This window comes from Rattus norvegicus, chromosome 19, assembly GCF_036323735.1.
Source record: "Rattus norvegicus strain BN/NHsdMcwi chromosome 19, GRCr8, whole genome shotgun sequence".
Taxonomy (NCBI): domain Eukaryota; kingdom Metazoa; phylum Chordata; class Mammalia; order Rodentia; family Muridae; genus Rattus; species Rattus norvegicus.
In genome coordinates this window covers 27,796,531-27,818,562 of record NC_086037.1, presented here as the reverse complement: position 1 = coordinate 27,818,562, position 22,032 = coordinate 27,796,531, and the positions used below count along the sequence as shown (strand labels likewise).

Here is a 22,032-nt window from a genome sequence, read left to right as displayed (position 1 = left end):
ATTTTCATGAGAACACAGAAGCTCGCCAGACCTACAGAGTCAGATCCCCTCCCTGCCTGGGATGATCCCACCCAGGTTAGACTTCAGCTTCACTTATCAGCTGTTATCAGAAAAGTGTTATCTTAAGATTCTGCAGTCCACGGTCTGGACAAAAGTTGTTAAATGGCTAGTATGGGAGTTTTCTCCAGTTTAAAATCATTCTGGTCTCTTCTCTCCCCTGGATTGCCCTCTGTTCTCTCAGGTCTGTTGGTCCTGGAAAGACCTGGGTTCACCTCAAGGCCTGGGTTGTGGAGGAAGACCTTTTGTTGTGGAAATGAGCATGGATCAAGGATGTAGCCCCACTCTGGACAATTAAGCTCCAGAATATCTTCCCCAATCACAGAACTGGGTCATGTGGGAGCCTTCACTGTTTAAAAGGGAGAGCTGGTTGCTTTCTCCTGGAAGAAGCACTTGGGGGTTGACTGTCACTTCTGAACCTTCTGTTCTAAGTCACTTCTCAGAAGGGGCACTTTGCTCTGACTTCTCCATGGGACTCACACAGCACTGGGGCCAGAGGATCCTCTGGTGTTGCAGCTCTGAGCTGGGAGGAGGAGCTAGCACACTGACATGGAGAAGCCTGTTTTCACAGCTGATCTAGATCTGAGGAACAGGTGATTTTAAAGAAGGATGTGAAAGCATCTCCTGCAGGAGGGCTCACTATGCAGGGAAAGTCACACAGGAGAGCGAAAAGTGGCTTCCCAACTTCTACTGGGCAAGAACCAGGGAGGGTATTGGATGGATGATCAGAGAGTTTGAGAAAGGCCTGCATCTCTCTGAATGTCCTCCCTCAATCATAAGTCCCCCCACTGCCCCAGGTGCACACCTGAGGGTCAGCAAAGCCTGCCACCTGCTGGGGTCCCTCAAACTAAGCAGTGAGTGTAGAACTGTGCAAAACACATCTGGGGATGGGGAGACACAAGTGTCAGCTGGGCCTGTCCTCACTGCCTTTAGATTCCAATGGCAGGGCAGGTGCAGGGAATGGCTACTCCAGATCTCAAATGTCTTGGGCTGAAGAAGTAGGAGATGTCAGGGTCAGGGTCAGGGTCAGGCAGAGTCAGGCATAACAAATTCAAGCCCCTGCCAGCAGGCTGATAGGCTATGGGAATGAAGAAGTGCTGTGGTAGAGAGTGCCCTTGTTCTCTCTGGTGGGGCAAGTAACCAAGGTGGGATGGGAAAAGTTGGGGAACTCACAGCTGCTTGTCCTCCAGCTGCAACTGCCAGTGCTTGGCTAGCAAGAAGCCAAAGAGACTCCAGGGATCTCCTGATTTCCGGATATCATATTCCTCACGGGTATCCAGGTTGAAGGCTGTGCTCAGCCTTGCCACAAGGCCACTGGACAAGTAGAGCAAGCACAACTGGCCTAAGACCTCCATGGACACATGTTGGGACCCAGGTCAAGTGGCCACAGAGGGGCACCAGGCAGCCTGGCTCCAGCCCCTAGCCCATGGGCACCCAGGCCACAGCAGTTCTGCTAGTCCCTCCTGCCATGAGCGACACCACCTGGCAGGCTTGCACTCTCTGTCAGGAGCTCTCTCACAAACACAGCTAGCAACCACTCAATGACCCTCTTTATTCTTGTTAACCATAATGGCTAGTTATGAAGTCTCATTGGGAAAGTGTATTGATAAGATGAAAGCCTTAGAAGAAAACTAGAAAGACTTATAAAAATAAGTAAGATGCTGGAGGATGATCCTGACCCACACTGAGCAGTGGGGACACCAGAGCCCTGTAGGGATGCCTGACAACCTAACACGTTGAGCACGCACAGCTCAGTAAGTTCCCTGTGAACACACATCTCCTGAGATCTCTCTATTTAATTGTATGTGATCCTGTCCATCTAACACAGCACCTCATGTGGAATAACAAAAGCCACCTGAAGAAGCTGTGGTGACGACTCACAGGGTAGAGCATCGGCTGTTCTCTCAGAGGAACCACGTGGTCCCTAACAATAATATACAACGGGGAATGGGATTCCTTCCTTTGGACTATGAGGGAAATTCACCCAGGACAGGCCACAGACATATAATAGAAAAAAAGACCCATTGACACAAATGATAAAACTAAGTCTAATCTACATCAATAAAAACACAGCATACTTCTGGTCAAGGACAAGAGCATCTGTCAAAACCTATTTCCCAACAAGACTTTGAAGGTCAGTATCTCTGGGGTTAATATTGATGCTGTATTGCAAGAAAAGCTGAAGCACATGGTTCTCCATTAGGATGACTTCTGTATTCCATTGTGAATGTTGTCAATTTTCTGCGGCAATTTTTCTGTATATTACTCAATATGTGGTGCATAGGGTCAATAATTGCTGGGGACAACATAGATGACAGGGACTCCCAGCAGCAGGCCAGGATGGAGACATCTCAGCAGCCCACAGCAGCTCTTTGTAAAGACTGGTTGTTCCCATTCTCCTAACCTTAGCCCTGGACAACGGCTGTATAGATTTCATTTCTGTGTGGCTGCCTTTCAGATGGCCTTGGTGTGCACAATTATTCTATTATATCTGACTTTCCTACTTCCTTCTCCTTCTGCTCTGGTGAATTCTGTGAAACTAGATGTTGCTTGATGTTATGATTCTTAAACAATTGGAAATTGAGACATAGGAGCACAGCACAGCACAGCCCCGATGGCCCAGGTGCATGCTGTGTGTTCTTGTTTTGGAAACAATGTAATAACTGCACAATAGATTCCAGATTAATGCTTGACTTGCAAAGAAACTTTAAAGTAATTATTAGAAAATGAATTAGAGCCAGCATTAGGACCCTAAGAAAGGAAAAAGTTATTGCATTAGGAATTAAGTTTTATATAACATATGAGAGTGGTTCCTGGATAAGAAAGTATAGAATATATAAAATTATATACTAGTCAAAATACTGGGATTCTCACGAGAGTCATTGTGTGCAAGGAACAGAAAGCTAACGGAACCATTGAGTTAAGGGTTAACTTGATACTTTCTGGTCACCGCCTGGCATCTTTGCTTATGTCATTTGTCATTAGAGCTTCCCAGGAAAATGCAAGTAGCTGACCTCGGAGCTTTGAGCTCTGAAGTATAATAAGTTAAAAGTTAAAGTTTAAATAATAATAAGTTTACAATCATCATTTTGGCCACAGGCCTGGCAATAGGGGAAGCTTGAAACTTTGGGCAACAATTGTAATTCTTAGTTCTTTGTGGGATGTGGTTATTCTTTTGAATTTGATTTGGCAATGATTATACAATGTCTTTTTTCTACCTACTTTTGGATTATTAATAAAAGACTGAAGCAAGAGAAAGGCTGGAGAGCATGAGGAGAGAGAATGTGAAGAGTGAGTGAAGAGAGAATGTGAGGTGTGTATGAAGACTGTGTGTATGAGTGAAAGGAGAGTGCATGTGGTGTGTGTGAGATATGTGTGAGGTGTGTATGAAGACTGTGTGTGTGAGTGAAAGGAGAGTGCGTGTGGTGTGTGAGATATGTGTGAGGTGTGTATGAAGAGTGTGTGTGAGAATGAAAGGGTAATAAAACAAAGGTGTACATGAGTGTGGGAGTTCGAGAAAAGAAAACCACAATAGAAAAAGCAGAGTGCACAAGAGAATGCAGTCTGTGCAGCCCCAAGCTGAGAGAGAGAGAGAGAGAGAGAGAGAGAGAGAGAGAGAGTTCAAGCCTTGAAATTGCCTGTCAGTTTGTACCCAAAGAGTAGTCTGTATATTTATTAAGCACCTTCCAGATATCCCTGCCTTCAGTTGAGAACCCGGATCCTGTGTCAAGGCTAGACCCCGGCAGTAAGTTGCGCCCAACTCGTGGGACTCAGAATTGGAAGAATTGTGTAAGCCCCAAACCCCTTTCCTGATGTTTTCGATCTGGAAAGGACGATATGTGGGAGCCACAGTCCCCTCGGCCAAAGAGGAGTGCTGAGAAAGAATAGGTATGAAGTGATAATGTGATAGTTTTATAGTTTTATTATGGGCAAACTGAATCCAGTGAGAGATCTATGTATGAAAAGATTCTTCATAAGGTATTGCTTAAAAAGAGAATTCACTTTGAAAAACAGTAGCTCTCTGATTGTCTCCTCTTCATTTGTTCTGTGAGCTTTTGGTTACCTGATAAAGGGACCTTGGATGAAGCAGCATGAGAAAGCATAGGAAAGGATATAAAAACCTGGATTCTGGAACATAAGGATGAGGAAGACGAAGGACAGGTTCCAGAGAAAGCGCTTATGTTCTGGTTTGTGGTGAAACAGGCACTTTCCCAGGCTGAGATAACAGACCTGCCCAGCTCATCAGCAGGGTCTGTTTGTAGTACAAACAGTGCTGTGAAGGAAGGAGTGCCTCTACTGCCCAAACAAACCGATAAGAAACAAACTGCTAAGTCATCAAAACCACCGCCTTCACAGTGTATTGTAGATTTACTAGAGACTTCCTCAGACCCTGAGGAGGACGAGGAGGGAGAGCCTTTAGATCCTGGAGATGAATCTGAGAGAGGATGAGGCAGCTAAATATCATAATCCTGACTGGGCCCTCTTACGCCTAAGAAAAGGAGTAAGAAAAGAAGCCCCCCTCAGTCCCGTATTCTGCAAGCAGTGTAGAAGGCCAGGGAACAAGGAGAACATTTGATGCTATTTCTAACAGTAAGCATGGAGATCCAGAAATGGGAACTCATCTCCTTTAAACTTGTTAAAGAATGAAAAGAAAATACTTCTAAATATGGCCCTACTTCACCTTATGTCCTCTCCCTTGTGGAAAATCTGGTAGGCATTTGGCTCACTCCTGCAGACTGATTTATCCTGGCCAGGTCCTGTCTCACAGAGGGACAATTTCTCTTATTTAAAGCTAATTATGAGGATGAGGTTAGACTTCTTTTAGGTGGAAAAGTATCTCTGGGGTAATTGACTTAACTGGGGATAAGACAGTCTGGGCCACTGATCAAAGTGTCTAGGTGGGTCTGTGGTCCCTTTGTCAAGAAAAGATCCAGGCAGCTACTCAGCTTGTACAAGAACAACTGGATAACGGTCATATTTAACCCTCCACCAGGCCTTGGAATACACCTATCTTTGTGATTAAGAAAAAATCTGGCAAATGGAGATTGTTACAGGATGTAAGGAAGGGGAATGCAGCCATGGAGGCTAAGGGGCTCTGCAACCAGGACTGCCCTCTCCCACAGAGATTCCCGAAGGATGCTCTGCGTGTGTTATAGATTGCAAGATGTTTCTTTACTATCCCTTTGCATCCAGATGACAGGAAGCCTTTGCCTTAAGTTTACCCTCAACAAATTTACAAAGGCCTTACCAGAGGTTTCAATGGAAAGTGCTCCCACAGGGAATGAAAAATAGTCCCACTTTGTGTCAAACATTTGTGGATATGGCTTTGTCTCCCACTAGTCAACAGTTTCCTGAGTTGTTGATTTTTCATTCTATGGATGATATTTTGATTGCTCATTCTTCCCTGACTTTGCTGAATCAAGCTTTGGATAACCTTATACAAAGTGTGCGTAAGTATGGGCTAATAGTGGCTCCTGAAAAATTTCAAAAGGATCCCCCATACAATTATTTGGGGAGAATTCTTTATTCTGATCCTATTTCACATGCAGTCTTAAGATTTAGGATGGATAAGTTGAAAACCTTAAATGATTTGCAAAAACTGCTAGGAGAAATCAACTGGATTAGACCTTATGTAAAAATTTCCATTGGCCAATTAAAGCCACTTTTTGATATTTTAAAGAGAGATCATTGTCCCAAATATCTCTGAGTGTTAACTCAAGAGGGACAAAAGGCTCTGCAGGTGTTTGAGGAGGCCATCCAGGCACAACTCACTGTCAGAATTGATTTATATGAGGCCTGTGAATTTGTTATCCTACATACTTCCCTAACTCCCACTGGGGTTATCTGGCAAGAACAAGGACCTTTAGAATGGATCCATTTGCCTGCTCCCTCCCCACGTTTTGATTCCTTATTATGATTTAGTAGCTCAGCTCATTATGGAGGGTAGAGAAGGATTAGGGGATATTGGGTAAAGATTTTGAATTGATTAGAATACCCTGCACCAACACTCAGGTTGAGTGGTTGCTAAATTTTTCTGGTTCGTTTGCATTAGCTTTTGTCTCCTTTAAGGGGCAAGTGTTATATCATCTTCCAAAAAATCCTCTGTTACATTTTCTGAATTGACAACAAGTTATATTTCCTTCTGCCTTCTCTATGGAGCCTGTAGATCAAGGAAAAATATTCTTTACCAATGGTTCTTCAAATGGAAAAGCCATTCGTTATTGTTTCTGAAACTGACACCAGGACCTCCTTTACCTCAGCTCAAAAGACAGAGTTATATGCAGTTATTGACGTTTTTTCTCATTATTCCTCGATTCATTTTAACCTCTATCCTGACTCTCAAAATGTGTATAGACTCTTCCCTGTTATTGAGATAGCTGTGATCAACACAGACAAAACAACAATTAATACCTTATTACAAAAATTATAACAATTGGTGCGTCAACGCTTGATTCCTTATTTTGTGGGACATACTCGGGCTCACAATAGTCTTCCTGGGCCTTTAGTCACAGGAAACTCATATGCAAATTTATTGCCTCAGGGTTCGCTTTTAGATGATGTTAGTAGAGCAATCGCCTCCCATGGTATTCACCACCAAAATGCTCAGGCACTGAGATATCAATTTTCTTTGACTAGAGAGGCAGCTCGTCAGATTGTAAAACATTGTTCTGCTTGTCCTACAACACTTCCAGCTTCTCTGCCTGGAGTTAACCCTCAAGGACTCAAGCCTGGAATCCTACGGCAGATGGATGTAATTCATGTTTCATGTTTTGGAAATTTTTCCTTTGTTCAAGTTACTGTTGATACCTTTCTGGAGTTATTTTGGCCACAGCCAGGACGGGAGAAGCATTCAAGGATGTACAGCAGCATTTGTTTGCTTCTTTTGCATTTATTGCCATCCTGCTGCATCTGAAAACTGATAATGGTCCTGCTTATCAATCTAAAGCCTTTGCAAACTTTTGTATTAAATTTGTTATTAGACACACTACAGGCATTCCATATGATCCTCAAGGGCAGGCAATTATTGAGAGATCTAACCAAATATTAAAGACACAAATGGCTAAGGTACAGGGAGGAGAATTAAAATATGTCTCCCCCACTCACTTATTATCATGCTCTTTTTGTAAGTAATTATTTGAATAACCAGATGTACATCTCTCCTGAGAGACACAGCCAGAATACAGCAAATACACAGGCGAATGCCAGCAGCAAACCACTGACCTGAGAATGGGACCCCGTTTGAAGGAATCAGAGAAAGGACCGAAAGAGTTGGAGGGGCTTGAGACCCCATATGAACAACAGTGTCAACCAACCAGAGCTTCCAGGGACTAAGCCACTACCCAAAGACTATACATGGACTGACCCTGGGCTCCAACCGCATAGGTAGCAATGAATAGCCTAGTAAGAGCACCAGTGGAAGGGAAGCCCTTGGTCCTGTCAAGGTTGGAGCGCCAGTGAACTGGATTCCTCGGGGGAGGGCAGTAATGGGGGGAGGGTGGGGAGGGGAACACCCATATAGAAGGGTAGGGGCAGGGGTTAGGGGAATGTTGGCCTGGAAAAGAGAATGGGAATAACCTTTGAAATGTAAATGAGAAATACCCAATTTAATTTAGATGGAAGAAAAAGAAGAAAAGGGAAAAAAAGATTCTCAAGGTAGATCTGCAACAGCGCCATTGCGATCCTAGGGAACATCACCATCCCTTAGATTTGCAGAAAGCTGTTTCATCTACGTGGAAGGGACCAGATGTTCTTCTCTCCTCCGCAAGGGGGCATGCATGTGTCTTTCCACAGGATGCCGAGTCACCAGTCTGGATTCCGGACCGCCTCATCAGATCATACAATCCCAGGGCAGAAAAGCAAAAAGTCTCCCCTCAACAACCGACAGCGAAAGATGAGAGCGGAGCGTGCCTCATTCCTGATGACGCCAGACAGCTCTGAGCAGCGCCTCACTTCTGCTTTCACCAGGCTTCAGCTGCATGGTCGCTCATCTACCACGCTGTTGCCAACTTGGGATCAGCTTCAAGAATTGGTCTCTGCTGCAAGAGATAGCGTGCTTCCTCTCCGACTCCCAGTTACTCCCTCCAATCTTCTCCTGCTATGCTTTCACTTCTCTTCACCCAGGTAATTATTTATCTCTATGCTGCTGCCCAAGACTCCTACTGGGCTTATTTACCTGATCCTCCCTTGTTTCATGTGGCCCCTTGGGAATTTGGCCTTGTCAAGGTGAGGAGAAAGTAGTTCTTATTTCAAAGAACGAACTTTGACTTGCTACAACTATTCTGGAATCGCTGACTCCCTTCCCACATGCTTTACTGTTAAAAATGACATTAAAGGGTGTTTCTCTTTAGAGGAGAGAGAGTTAATTTCAGAGTCTCCAACTCCTCGAAAATATGCTTGTAGTGACGATTCCACCAGTCAGCGAGACATTCAGTTTCTAAAATTATTTTTACCTTTTAAAGGAGGCTTTCATTATTTTCCTCCATCTTCTTCAGGTCCTTTTCCTTCCCTTTTGTTTGCTTGTCAGAATGGCGAGGAGCTGATCTCTGTTTGGGAGAATATTGCTATTAATGGCTACCCTAAATGGTGGTCTTGCGGTTTTCTCTCCAAAGCTGCGTACTTTACTCCCTTTAGCCCTACAGCTCAAACTTTTAAACGTTTAGATTGGTCTGTTAGTAGTCCAGAACATGATTATCTATGCAATTGAATCAGTATAGGTTTACCAAAGGAGATGCTTCCTTACCGACCTCCCCTGCTAATGCCTGGTTTGCCCCTGGATGGGCTTCCCCTACCTTTCCCCCAATTTTTAATTCCCACTTGCTTCCTGTTCAGCCTGATCTATAGCGTCTTTGGCTGCTCCTCATAAAGTAACCCTTATTAGACCTCGTTCTGAGGTTAAGAGAGTTTCTGCTTCCGTTTTAGCCTGTGTGGCTGCTCCTTTCTCCTTTCTTTCCTCTGAAGAGCATGGCGGTTTTTCCCTTGTCAGGATGGTCATGGTGTTTATCATGTTACTTGCATAAATTGTCAATTATCTAATTGTCTTAGTGTTACAAGGAAAAATGTTTTTGTCATAGTACGACAACCTCCTTATGTACTTTTGCCTGTCTATGTTAATGGGACATGGTTTTTTGATCCTGGCATAGAGGCCATTCATCATGCCTCCTCTGTACTTCGTAGAGGTAGGCGTTTTGTGGTTGCCTTAATTCTGGGTCTTACTGCTCTGATTGGTGTAATGTCTCCTTTTGCCTTATCTACTACTTCTTTGGTTAGAGAGGTCCACACTGCTCATCTAAGTTATCTAAGAATGTTAGTATTGCTTTATTGATTCAAGGAAAGATACATGGAGGGTTTGAAGACAGGGCGAATGCTCTAGAAGAGGCAGTTCTTTATATGGGACAAGAAATTCAAAATATTAAGGTTAGATTATTAGTACAGTCATTCTTTGTTTAGAAGGAGTGTGTTACTCCCCTGCCTTATAATGAGCCAGTCCCGCATGCCCATAGCTTATACACTGTCTGCTGGAGTGGGGAACACCCTGCCCTGCCCTGCCCTGCCCTGCCCTGCCCCGCCCCGCCCCGCCCCGCCCCGCCCTGCCCTGCCCAAAGAGCAAGGGTTAGCCCTGCTCCTGCCAGTCCCTCGAGCCCATAGCTTATACACTGTCTGCTGGAGTGCGGCTTTGCTCTGCCCTGCCCTGCTGTGGTTTGCATTGCCCTGTGGGCTCTCACTTCTTTGGCCAAAGACTTTTGAGATCTGGGCTCACCAAGCCCTGCACTAGGCAACACCTAGAAGCCAGAGCCAAATGAACAGATGCCAGGCTTGGCCCTGGGGACTGGTGTCTCCCCCTCCCCTGAAGAGTTCACCACTCTAGGTTTACTTTGCAGGAACCCCCGTAGGTGGCAGGCTTGGCTGATCCTCACCTGTGAGCCTGGGATAGTGGTGGGATGTAGGGTTGCTGGAAGACTTTCAGGGAGATGCAGGCCTTTCATAAACTCCTCAACCATCCTGTGCCCTCCCTGGTTCGCTCGCCCCGTAGAAGTTGGGAAGCCACTTTTCCCTGTCCTGTGTGACTTTCCCTGCATAGTGAGCTCTCCTGCAGGAGATACTTTCACATGCTTCTTTAAAAGCACCTGTTCCTCAGATCTAGATCAGCTGTGAAAACAGGCTTCTTCAAGTCAGGGTGAGAGCTACCCCTCCCAGCTCAGAGCTGCAACACCATAGGATCCTCCAGCCCCAGTGCTCGATGGGTCCCATGGAGGAGTTAGAGCAAAGTGCCCCTTCTGCGAAGTGACTCAGAACAGAAGGCTCAGAAGTGACAGTCAACCCCCAAGTGCTTCTTCCAGGAGAAAGCAACCAGCTCTCCCTTTTAAACAGTTGTTGCCTCACATATGACCCAGCTGTATGACTGGAGAAGATTTCCTGGAGTTTAGTTGCCCAGAGTGTAAGCATTTCATGATTCTAAGACAGCCTCAAATTAAAACCGAAGACTCTTATTTTAAAACTTTTAAAAAATGAATCAAGTATAAAATACCAATATGAAATAATCATAATCAGAATTGAGCTAATTCCTGTGAAGTCATTTAGTTTTTCATTTTCTGCTTCTATTTTCAAGGCATCTAGAGTAGCACTATCTGAGATCCTAAGGCCTTCTATTATGGTGCTACCCATTCATTCCTGTCTCCTTGAGGACTTCTCAGGTGACTTAAGAAAACCTGATTTCCTTTCAGATTGTCCCCAGCTGGTGTGATCTCTCTGTCGATGGCCCTTGCCAAAAGCTGCAAAGGCAATGTGTTGTTTTACAACGCAAAATTCCAGACATTAATTTACCAATAAAGTCTCAGGAGTCAGATGCTGTATTTAAGTGAAGCTCCCAACTGTCCTTCCTAATTCACTGTTCCCCCAGAAGAAGAGCACTGTAGCTCTCTCTGCACACTTTCTTAAAAATCCTACAACTGAAAGACTTTCCATTGCCCTACTTATCTTCATTTCCTATCAAGTTGTGCCTTGATCTGCTCTAGACCTAAGTGCCCTTTAGCTTTGCAGTAAAGGTGTTAGGTAGGTGAGCTGGACAGTAATAAAGTCCATGTTCACAGTAAACAAAGAGCTCTTGCATTAAATGTCTGTGCCCTGGCGATGCTATATCACACAATAGTTTTTCATTAAATAATACATTCATGGAGATCATAGTGTGATCAAATATTTTGTAACATAACTTAGTAATGTTCTCTCTATTACATAAGTCAAGTACTATCCTGTGTATTCTGGCCTTTTTCTGTCATGTCTGTGTGCATCACCATGGGAATCCCAAGGAACATCAATCCTGGGCTTTTGAAACTGTTGCATACAGCCAACCGGGGACCAAAACCACCCAGGAGACTACTGATACTTGACACACATAAAGTCACCTCCCTATTTTCATATAGTTTATGGCAAGAGGTCACCACTGCTGACCATGTCTCATTATCGAACGTGCTTCTAAATGGAAGAGTTGGGGTAAAGGAGGTCACCCCACAAAACACAAAACACCCATCTCAGATAAACATGTATGGTTTATTGAATCCAAACATACATGAATTTCAGGACACAATTAAAAGTCCTAACCTAAGGATAAGAGATATAGAAGAGAATTGAGATTTCCAGTTCATAGGTCCAGTAAACATCTTCAACAAATCATAGCAGAAAACTTCCATAAGGTAAAGAAATAAAAGGCCATAAAGGTACAACAAGCCTAGAGAACACAAAATTATTTTAACCAGAAAAATTTCCTCCATTCACATAATAATTAAAACACTAAATGCACAGATAAAAGAAAGAATATTAAATGGGTAAAGTATAAATATCCAGCAACAAATGAATTCAGACCTATCTGAATTACACCAGACTTCTCAACAGAGACTCCAAAAGCCAGAAAAAATTGGGCAGATGGAATGCAGACCAAGGCTACTATAACCAGCATAATTCGCAATCACCATAAATGGAGAAACCAAGATATTTCACAACAAAACCAAATTTAAACAATATTTTTCTTTAAGAGAGCACAACAGAGGATAATAGGAGGAAAACTTCAAGACAATGAGCTAAACTGTACCCAAGAAAAACCAAGAAACTAATCATCTCTCAATAATTTCAAAAAAGAGAAGCACACAAACATAATTTCACCAATAACTAGAAAAAGAAGAGAAAGCAGCAATCATTGGTCTTTAATATCTAACCAGACCTTCTGTCACCAATCCCCCAGCTCCTAGGGAACAAACTGCCAGCCAAAGGATATACAAGGATGGGTCTATGGTTCTAGGTAACTGTGTAGAAGAGGAGTGACTTAACTGGCATCCATGTGGTGGGAGGCCATTGACTATGCTGAGGCCTGTTGCCCCACCAAAAGGAGGTCCTAGAGGTGTGAGGTGGGAATGGATATGTGTGGGTGGGGGATACTGTCATATAGGCAAAGCTGAGCAGAAATGGGATGTAAGATTTGATGAGGGGAGTCTGGAAACTGGGACAACATTGGAAATATAAATAAATAAAATAACCAATTAATAAAATATAGCCACAAATAAAATAAAAAGCAAAAAGGTAAAAGAATAATTACACCAAAATAAAACAAAAGAAATCCCTGTAGTGGATTGGTCTAATTCTTCTTGTGTTTAATGCTAATTTGTGGAACTCAAGACTGGCAAATCCCCAAAAGCTGACCCTGCTCCCAGTTAACTGTGATTATAAAGAAGCCAACAGCCAACAGCTGCACAGCAGAGAGATGGGGGAGGTGAGCTTTGAGGGCTTTGCTAGAGAGGATCATGAGGAGGGAAGAAGGAAGAAGAAGCTGCCAAAGAATAAAGGAAGAATGTGTGATGGAGAGGAGAGAGGAAGAGGACAGCAGCCATGGTTAAGGGAGAGGAGCACCTGGTCCTGAGGGCTGTCCAAGGGGAACAAAGAGCAGCCAAGATGCTACACAGTCAGTAAGAGTTGAGCGTTATTGTTTGGAAAGTAGATCTGATACCATGGAGGGCAGGCAGCTGCCCAGCTACTGTGCTGACTAATGCACACTAAAAATAAATTTAACACAATATGTATAACCGGTAAGACAGCTCTGTAGAGGATCCTAAAAGGAATACTTTAGTTTGAAGGGAAGCATAAAATACTAGAGAAAACAGGAAATAATTTAATAAAACTACGACAGTCAATCAAAAGAAGCCAATAAAAACCACAAAAATTAACAAAATGACAAAATTTAATACATAGGTTTAAATAATATTTGCACGTCACTAAACTCAATTCCCCAGTAAACAGACATACATTTAGCCAGAAACAGGATCACCATCATGAGAGATGTAGAGGATATACTAGGGAAACAGACCTAAGACACAGGTCCCTATAGCAATTCTGTGCAGTTTCTCTGTCAATAAAAACCAGCAAGTTCTAGAGTTAAATGTCTGTGTTAGTGCTGACCTACACCACCAGACATATATTTTCTTTTAAGTAAATAACAAATCTTGGGTCTTACAATGTAATCAAATATCCTGAAACATGAGTTTGCAGTGTTCCCTACATTTTTTAAATCAAGTACTTTGACTACCATTTTGGTTCTTTCTAATCCTGTCTGAGTGCATCATCAAGGGATTCCCAAGGGAAATCAGAAATGGGTTCTTGAAGCTGTTGCACAGGGCCAGTATAGACCTAAGTACCACAGAAGAAACCTTGATTCTTATCACAAGGGATCATTCACCATCCCTCTTGTCACATAACTTATGGCAAGATGTCACCTCTCCTGACCTTAGCTTCTTCTCTTAATGCTGCTGAAGGGAAGATTTGGTGTCAAGGGGTCTGGATTCAAACCACACCAACACTGAATTCATTTAAATAGGTGTAGTTCATTGAATGCACACACCAATACAGTTCAACCAGAGCAATAGCTCACAACTGTGTACTGGACATTTCTATGGCCCAGCTCATTGCAAGATCCACATGGGCTCACGCACAAGGGCTGTAAATGTTGAGTCTATGGGCCCTGACTCAGGACATTTTACACATAATTGTTCCTATTTTCCTTGAATCTGATGGGTCCTATGGGAAGCTTATAGTTGGGGAACTTGTTAAGATTAACAAACCTCATAATATACAGAACATAACAGGGTATGTGACCAGCACCACACAGTTCAGTGTCAGATTATTTTGTTTTGTGTTAGCTTGTTTTCAGCATCCATGATGTGGAGGCGTATTACAGCACAATAGGAAAGAGCTGGCTGCTGTGTAACAAATTTGCCGCTGTTAAGGTAGGTGTGGGGGCAAGACCTCAGCAGGGAAGGAGATGATGTGTTTGATAACTGAAAGGAGCTGTCTCAGCTGTGTTTCTCTGCCTGCTCAGTGCCCATTCAACCTCACTTGGTCCCTGAAGAGGAACTCAAGGTCTGCCCCCCTGCTGCCTGTGAGCCAGGAGTAGGCACAGAAAGGCATGGCCACAGCGCTGGTTTCCAATTCCTCAGTAATGCTGGATTTCCACTAACGTACTTGGATACACAAATACAGTGTGGTAAGTTACAATACATACTAATCATTTCTTACATAGGGCAGCAGTTGATTGACTACAACTAATTCTATTTAAAAGAGAAAGAAACCTGGCTCTTGTGGAAATATACAAAGAAATATCTACGATGCTGGGGAATGAATTCTGCCATGGACTGAACTCAGAATGGGGGGGGGGGTTGGAAGAAAGATGCATGGTTAAATAGCCCACCAGGTTCACATTGTGTCAGCTTGATTTAATTTAAGGACAAAAAGGGGAGTATCTCTAATGGCTTTCTTTTTAACCCTTGAAAGGATCCCTGGGGACTGGCCTCAGTACTTCGTACTTCTTGCTGGGGCAACAATGCTCAAGGAAGCTTGAGACGGTCATAGGCACAGTATTATGCTAGATATACAGAGTAGATAATACTAAGATGTTCAGATGGTGATATCCATTTATATATACTCTTAATGTGGACCTAAGGAAAGAGAGATCAAGGTCCTTACAATAGAAAGATCAGTTCCATTTTTTTCTACCATTCCAAACTGAACGACTGGTAGGGAGAGAATGGTAGATAATTGAGAATTCATAGATGATGCTTTGAATGAAGAGTGGGTTTCTGCGCTGGTTTTAGACAGGGTCTCAAGTATCGCATGTTGCCCTCTACCTGGTTGGCCAGGTTCTCTTTGAGCTCAGATAAACCTCCTTCCACTTTCCAATACATAGGCTTACAAGAGTGGCCTCCAAGGACTGTGAGGACAGCATTAGCCTGTGACAGTTGAGGTGTGCAACCCACAACTATAGTTTTAGCCACGATTTTCCATGTCTACCAGCTATTTCAGATTGTTGCTGTTCTATGCCTGACAATCAAGGACGCAGAAAAATAACCTGATAGAGAACAAGGGCATGGTGATCACATCCTTGCCTCTTCTGTATGTTCTGGATGAGGTTTGTTAAAATTCCAATATTGCAAAAAGCTTTATATAGGGCCCATCACATTAAGGGTCTCTGTGCACTGTTCTATCTAAAATGGCCCAATCAGAACTGACCACCAGATAACACTTCCTGCAATCTTCATATGAGAGAGAAGCTTGAGCTTTTTGTTTTGATTTTTTCTTTTCTCTTTCTTATTTTTTGCTATATAAGTTGAGAGAAAGAGAGTTGGGGCCATGAATTTGCTCCCAAAATTTGAACTATGGATGTGATCAATCAGTGTTAGTGTGTGCATTCTATAAAGTATTCATTCTTTACTATGATAGATGCTTCTGTGTTTGGTGGGGTGGCCATTTCCCAGTGTACAGGTGCTGGGACCTTGCTCTATCCACTTAATGATGTTTATAGCCTCATTTTAGTTGTTTATGTGCACCCCCTATGTCTCTTGACTATTTTATTTTTCTGATAGAAGCTCATGGTACATCTTACTCAGGCTTGTGAGCAGTGCTCCTTTGGCGACATTGGTGCAGAGAGGAGAACCCCACAAGCAGCATGAGGTTCCGTTCACTGGTGGCTCCAATATTGCACTTTCCTCTGCCAACTGGTCTCCACACTTTTCCTAGCACCATAAAGACTTCAACTCTTTCTCCTAGGAATTTATTGGCAATTGTCAATTGCTAAGCACATGACTTCATGAGTGTTCCCCTAACACACACGCATGTTGTAACCTACCATGCAGACTATTTCTTGATGTGATATAAAGCACCTGTACATAATGAGACAGGAGAACTTTTGACTGCATATTCAAGCTGGTGTGAAATCTCAGGAAGTTTTAATGGCTAACATTGGTGAATGAGGACAATTTGAGTTAGTGAGACATTTTGGGGCAAGATATGGAAGGAAACATTCATTTAGATGCATAGGAATTACTAAGGTTTTTTTATACTCAAGCCTTGAGGAAAATTTGGCTTTAGAAGGAGGAGATTCCCAGTGCTCTGCCCCAGGAAAGTCTCCTGGAAAGGGCCCCTCAGCTTATGCTCAGTACAGGGAGATTATTATCAGGAAACAAAATCTGCTCCCCATGACATCAGCTGTCCCTTCTTGGACATTCTATTATCTCCTAGAGAGTTCTTGGCATCCTCTGTGATGTCACCAGTGTTGTAGTGACGACCAGTGCCCTAGTTTCTCTCATACTGAGTCTGGCGGTTACAACCTAAGACATGTTTTCCCGTCTTAGGAAGCGTTTTGGGAGGGGGATCGTCGATTCTGGAGAGACTAGAGTGAAGGAGTCTGGCCTTTCCTCTCAAAGTAATGATGGACAAAGACAGCACTTCTGGGGAATGTCAAGTAAGCCATGGGCAGTATATTTTGAGCTTCCTGTCAGGGGGGCTGGAGGCTTAAGCTGACCTTTCTAGCAATGGGCCACAACAACTGGAGCATCTGAAAAGGAATTGAATTTCCATGAATATCACAATTCTTAAAGTCAAGGATTTCAGACCTTTAGTTTCCCCATCCCCACTGTGAGGATAAGGTAAGGCCAATGCTATTATACTGTGAACTTCTGGCCTTTACTTTTCAGTTCATTTGTTCTGTTACATTGATATAATAACCTCATCAGGAGTCATGGAGGGTCCACTTTTTCTGAGTTTAGACAGGGCAGCAATGTACTTCACTATCATTGCTTCTTTAAATACAGTGGATATCTGACAGTAGGAACAGGGAGAGAATAGTGCTCCAGGCAATAACCTTATGTTCTTACACCTCCTCTGATTTCTTCTAACTGGCATGGTCATCGTTTGCTTTATATATTAGAGGTTGTATGTTACAAAAATTTTTCTACAATACCAAAACTATTTGGAACGTGTAGACCAAGATTCAGCCTGTAACCTATTCGCACTTCTGGGGCATTTGGTATTTCACATAGGGACACTGATAAGTCTGTTGAACATATCCTCCCTGGAAATGCGTTTTAAATCCAAAGTTGTTGGCTTAGAGTATCAGGGTAGGACATCTGAGTGTCTCCAATCACTCAAGTTTTGTGGATGGTGAATTTATCATCTGAGTTCTGAAGCCACAGGGGTGAGGGTCCTGAAACCAAGCTGTAACCTGTTCAGCTGATAATAATCCTGGAGAAGCCATCTCCGTGGTACATGTAAGCACGTGATGTCCGGCATAGGGAACACCTGGCTGCTTAACTCTCTTGGTCTCTATAGAGTAGTGGGAGAACTGAGATCCACTGAGGATAGACCAATCTTTTTGTTTTGATTTTCATTGAAGTTTTCTTTTTGTTGTTTCATATTTATATGTTCTTGTTACTATTTTTCACTTTTAAATATTTTTAAATATTTTTATTCATTTTAATCCTGTTTGTTGTAAAAATGTATTTGTTATGAATAAAAATTGAATTCTATCTCTTGACTCTTAAGACCATCATTCTTACTCAAGGGTTCTGTCCCCTCCTGTGGACCTAGAACTGACAGCTACAGATGGATCTCTGCATGTTCCATGGAGCCTGGCCTAATAAGTGAATTCAAAGTCACCAAGGGGTACCCAGTGTGACAGTGTCTTTTGTGTGGATAATGTGGCTGTTTCTCTGACACACACTTTATGATGTAATCACTGACACACTTTACCCAATTGTTAGGGTCCATGTGGTTCTTCTGAGAGAGCAGCAGATGCTCTACCCTGTGAGTCATCCCCACAGCTCCTGTAGGTGGCTTTTGTTATTCCACATGAGGTGCTGTATTAGGTGGACAGGATCACCTACAATTAAATAGAGAGATCTCAGGAGATGTGTGTTCACAGGGAACTTACTGAGCCGTGCGTGCTCAGTGTGTTAGGTTGTCAGGCATCCCTACAGGGCTCTGGTGTTCCCACTCCTCATTGTGGGTCAGGATCATCCTCCAGCACCTCTTAGTGTCCATATTAGAGCAGATCTTTCAACTGTTATCAATGATGACCATATGTATTATGCACATCTGATAAAATACAGAACAGAAACTAGCTTCCTCTAGGCCAGCTTGGCATAATCAGTTTTTTGATTGTTAACGAGAAAATTATTTTAATCTGAGCCATTTAGGGAGGAACCTCAAGAACATCCATAGTGAATGTAGCCTGCAGCTGTGAACACAGGTTTCTTTTGGAGAGCAGGCCTGTGCAAGCCCAACCTAGGTGGGACAGTTCAAGCTACCCTTTTTCCATGGCCAATCCGGTATCATATTGAGATGTATTTTTTCCAGGTGACTGATTTCCAATTTATGGAATTAATCTAACTTACTGAGAGTGGAGGTGAGTCAGAGAGTTAAAGTACAGAAGGAATAATCCAGAATGTCCACAAAAGCTTGCTGTCACCCCAGGGCTTTTAAAAGCTCAGCAGCTAGAGAAGCAATGTAGTATTTGGGTATTCTCATGCTTAGGTCTAGTCATTCATCATAAGCTGAACATGACACAAAAAGAGTCATCTGTGTCACAATAGAAACTAGTTGTAACTAGATTCACCCCACACTATCACATCACTACCGTATTTGAGGTTCTCAGTTACTATCTAAGACCCTGGAAGAGGCCTGGGTGTTGCTACACAAACTCATGATTTATGTCTTCATGACACTGTGTGCTTTGTTCTGTTAATGCTACCATTGGCATACAATACCTTGGATACTTTGTGCTGACATCTGTGACCTGAGACAATAGTTCATGTCATCCTAACCTGAATAAACTGTCCTTAGCGTACAGTGTTGTAGGAGGGGCCTTCTTTTCCTATGAGATAGCAAAACATTACCACTCTTCAGTCAAGTCTGTCAGCCATTGTCTAGTGCCTGTCTTGAGATGTCCACCTTTTCAGCTGACAGTCTTCATCCAGGCTGCTCTGTAATTTTGTAGAAGATTAATTGGTTCCAGCCTTAGGATTTAATTCTGTGTGACTGTACTTGCCAAACATGCTCAAAGCCCTATGTTTCAGCCTAGCCCTCTGTGCTTTAGAGAAAGAAAATAAAGAACCACATTGCACTTGAAGTTTCTCCTCCAACAAAAGGAGAGCCTGCACAGGGCCTTTAAGTAACTCTAAGCCCCAGCTTCCCCACAACTCCCTCCATCAATTCCATTATTGGTGTGTTTTCATTACTACTCACTTTCTTCTTTGTGTGCAAAGAATGTGCACCATGTCAGTAAAGTGTGTGTGTGTGTGTGTGTGTGTGTGTGTGTGTGTGTGTAGTCCCTAGTGAAAACTGTGGAGGTACATGCAGACTCATGCTACTGCTGTCCCATGGCACCTTGCAGGGAACACTGAAATGGTGGGCTACCTTACGACAGCCTAAACCAGGCTATGCATGGTTTTCAGTAAGATTTTGACGTCATCACCACTACAGAGAGCAGAAACAGCTCAGCAGTTACGTGTTGCTGTTAACAAGATGAGGCCAAACCTCATCCCATAGAATGTCAGGTACGATTTGATGGCAGGAAATTAATTCAGGGCTCAAATCAAATCAGTCAATTACAAATAAAGTGAAAAATACAAAGAGTCAAGAGAACCAAGTCCTGTGTGTTGGGTTTTTTGTTTGTTTTATTTTTTTTGTTTCTTTTTTTGTATTTTTGTTGAGAAGATCCACCAGAGAGGCAACCCCTTCCTCAAACAAACTGCACACCAGAGACAATACCTAAATTGACACAATTAGAAATAAATGGGGGAATCTAACATGAGGCAATGAACAAATTCAACAACCATTAGGTCTTACCTCAGAGGCCTTTACTCCAGAAAACTGAAAATCTATTTGATATTGGTATTTTCTAGACAGATAACAATTACCAACATAAACACAGATCTGGGAAGGTACATGGATAATTCTCAGAAGAAAATAGATACAGTCAGTATAGTTTGCCCTCCCAAAATTAAAAAGCAAAATTTCTGGACCCTATGGCTTTAACGCAGAATGCTATCAGACTTTTAATGAAGACCTAATAACAATAGTGCTTCAATTATTCCACTATATTGAAAGAGTAGGAACAATGTCAAACTCCTTCTCTGAGGCCATAATCAACCTGATGTCTCAACCACACAAGGAGCTCCCTACAGAGAGTGTAAGCAAGCCAGGGGGCCAGGGTGAGTGCTCATGGTGGGAGAGACTAGCAGAGGTGCTGTGTCCTTGGTGTGCACAGGCTTAGGGCTGGGGCAGGGTGCCTGGTGAGTGTCTGTGGCCACTTGAGCTGGGTCCCAGTGGGCGCCCAGGGAGGTCACAGGCCAGTTGTGCATCTTCTACCTGTCTGCGGGGCTTCTGGCCCAGCCAAGCACAGCCTTCATCCTGGACAGCCACAAGGACAATGAAATCAGGAAATGGGGGGATCCCCTGAGACTCTCTGGCTTCTTTCGCCCTGCACTTGCAGTTGCAGCCAGAGGAAAAGCAGCTGTGAGTTCCCCAACTCTTCCCAACCACTCAGGTCTCCATGCTTTCCCACTCCAGAGAGAAGGAGGGCAGGGCAAGCTCTGCTGCTGCCCGTTCCATGCACCCAAAGCCTAACTTTTGTCTGGAGGTCACTGCTTGCCCCTGACCCTGCCCCTGACCATAAACTTGCCCCTCCCCCTACTCCTGACACTGCCCCTGACCATGAACTTGCCCCTCCCCCTACTCCTGACCCTGCCCCTGCCCAAGGCACCTAGGGGAAGTGAGGAGAGCCTGAGGGACAGACCCCAGGTCAGGACCCCCAGAGGCTTGTGTCTCCCTTTTCCTAGAAGTGTTATCCTCAATTCTCCACACTGGGTTTCATTTGCAAGGAACTGGCAGTTGGAGGGCTTTGCTGAGCCTGGGGTAGTGGTGGGACTTACGATTGAGGGAACTCTTTCAGGGAGATGGAGGCCTTTCTCAAACGCTCTGAAATCAGGTACCCTTCCTGGTTTGAGAGCCCTGGGAAAGTTGGGAAGCCACTTTTCCCTGTCCTGTGTGACTTTCCCTGCAGGGTGGGCTCTCCTGCAGGAGACACTTTCACAGGCTTCTTTAAAAGCACCTTTTCCTCAGATCCAGATCAGCTGTGAAAACAGGCTTCTCCATGTCAGGGTGAGAGCTCCCCCTCCCAGCTCAGAGCTACAACTCCTTAGGATCCTCCAGTCACAATGCTGGGTGGGTCCCATGGAGGAGTTAGAGCAAAGTGCCCCTTCTGAGAGTTGACTTCTGAGAAGAACAGACCAGAGAGAACAGAGTGCATCCCAGGGGAGAAAAGAGGCCAGAATGATTTTAAATTGGAGAAAAACCCCATATCCACCATCTAACAACTTTAGGGTGTGTGCATGTGTGGACTTCAGAACCTTAAGGTCAGATTTTCTGATAACAGCTGCTAGGTGAAGCTGAAGTCTACTGTGGGTGGGATTGTCCCAGGCAGGGAGGGAATCTGACTCTGCAGGCCTGGCCAGCTTCTTCATTCTCCTGAAACTAAGTGTTGGTCAGCTGTAAATCCGAAGTGAGAGTGGTTTTTGTCAACTCAAATGGATGACATTTCAAGTCTCACACACTATGTGAGAGAGACACATTTAGCCACGGGTGATTTGAACTTACTTCTGTAGA

At 43.6% G+C, this 22,032-nt stretch overlaps 1 long non-coding RNA gene across 1 annotated transcript; it reads left to right on the top strand.

Moving 5' to 3' along the window:
• The first annotated feature begins 7,631 nt into the window (after positions 1 to 7,631).
• Positions 7,632 to 21,809, top strand: LOC134483561 (uncharacterized). Its single transcript, XR_010060375.1, has 3 exons — positions 7,632 to 8,178; positions 14,235 to 14,321; positions 14,414 to 21,809. It is a non-coding gene; the product is annotated as an uncharacterized LOC134483561 (long non-coding RNA).
• Positions 21,810 to 22,032: the final 223 nt, after the last annotated feature.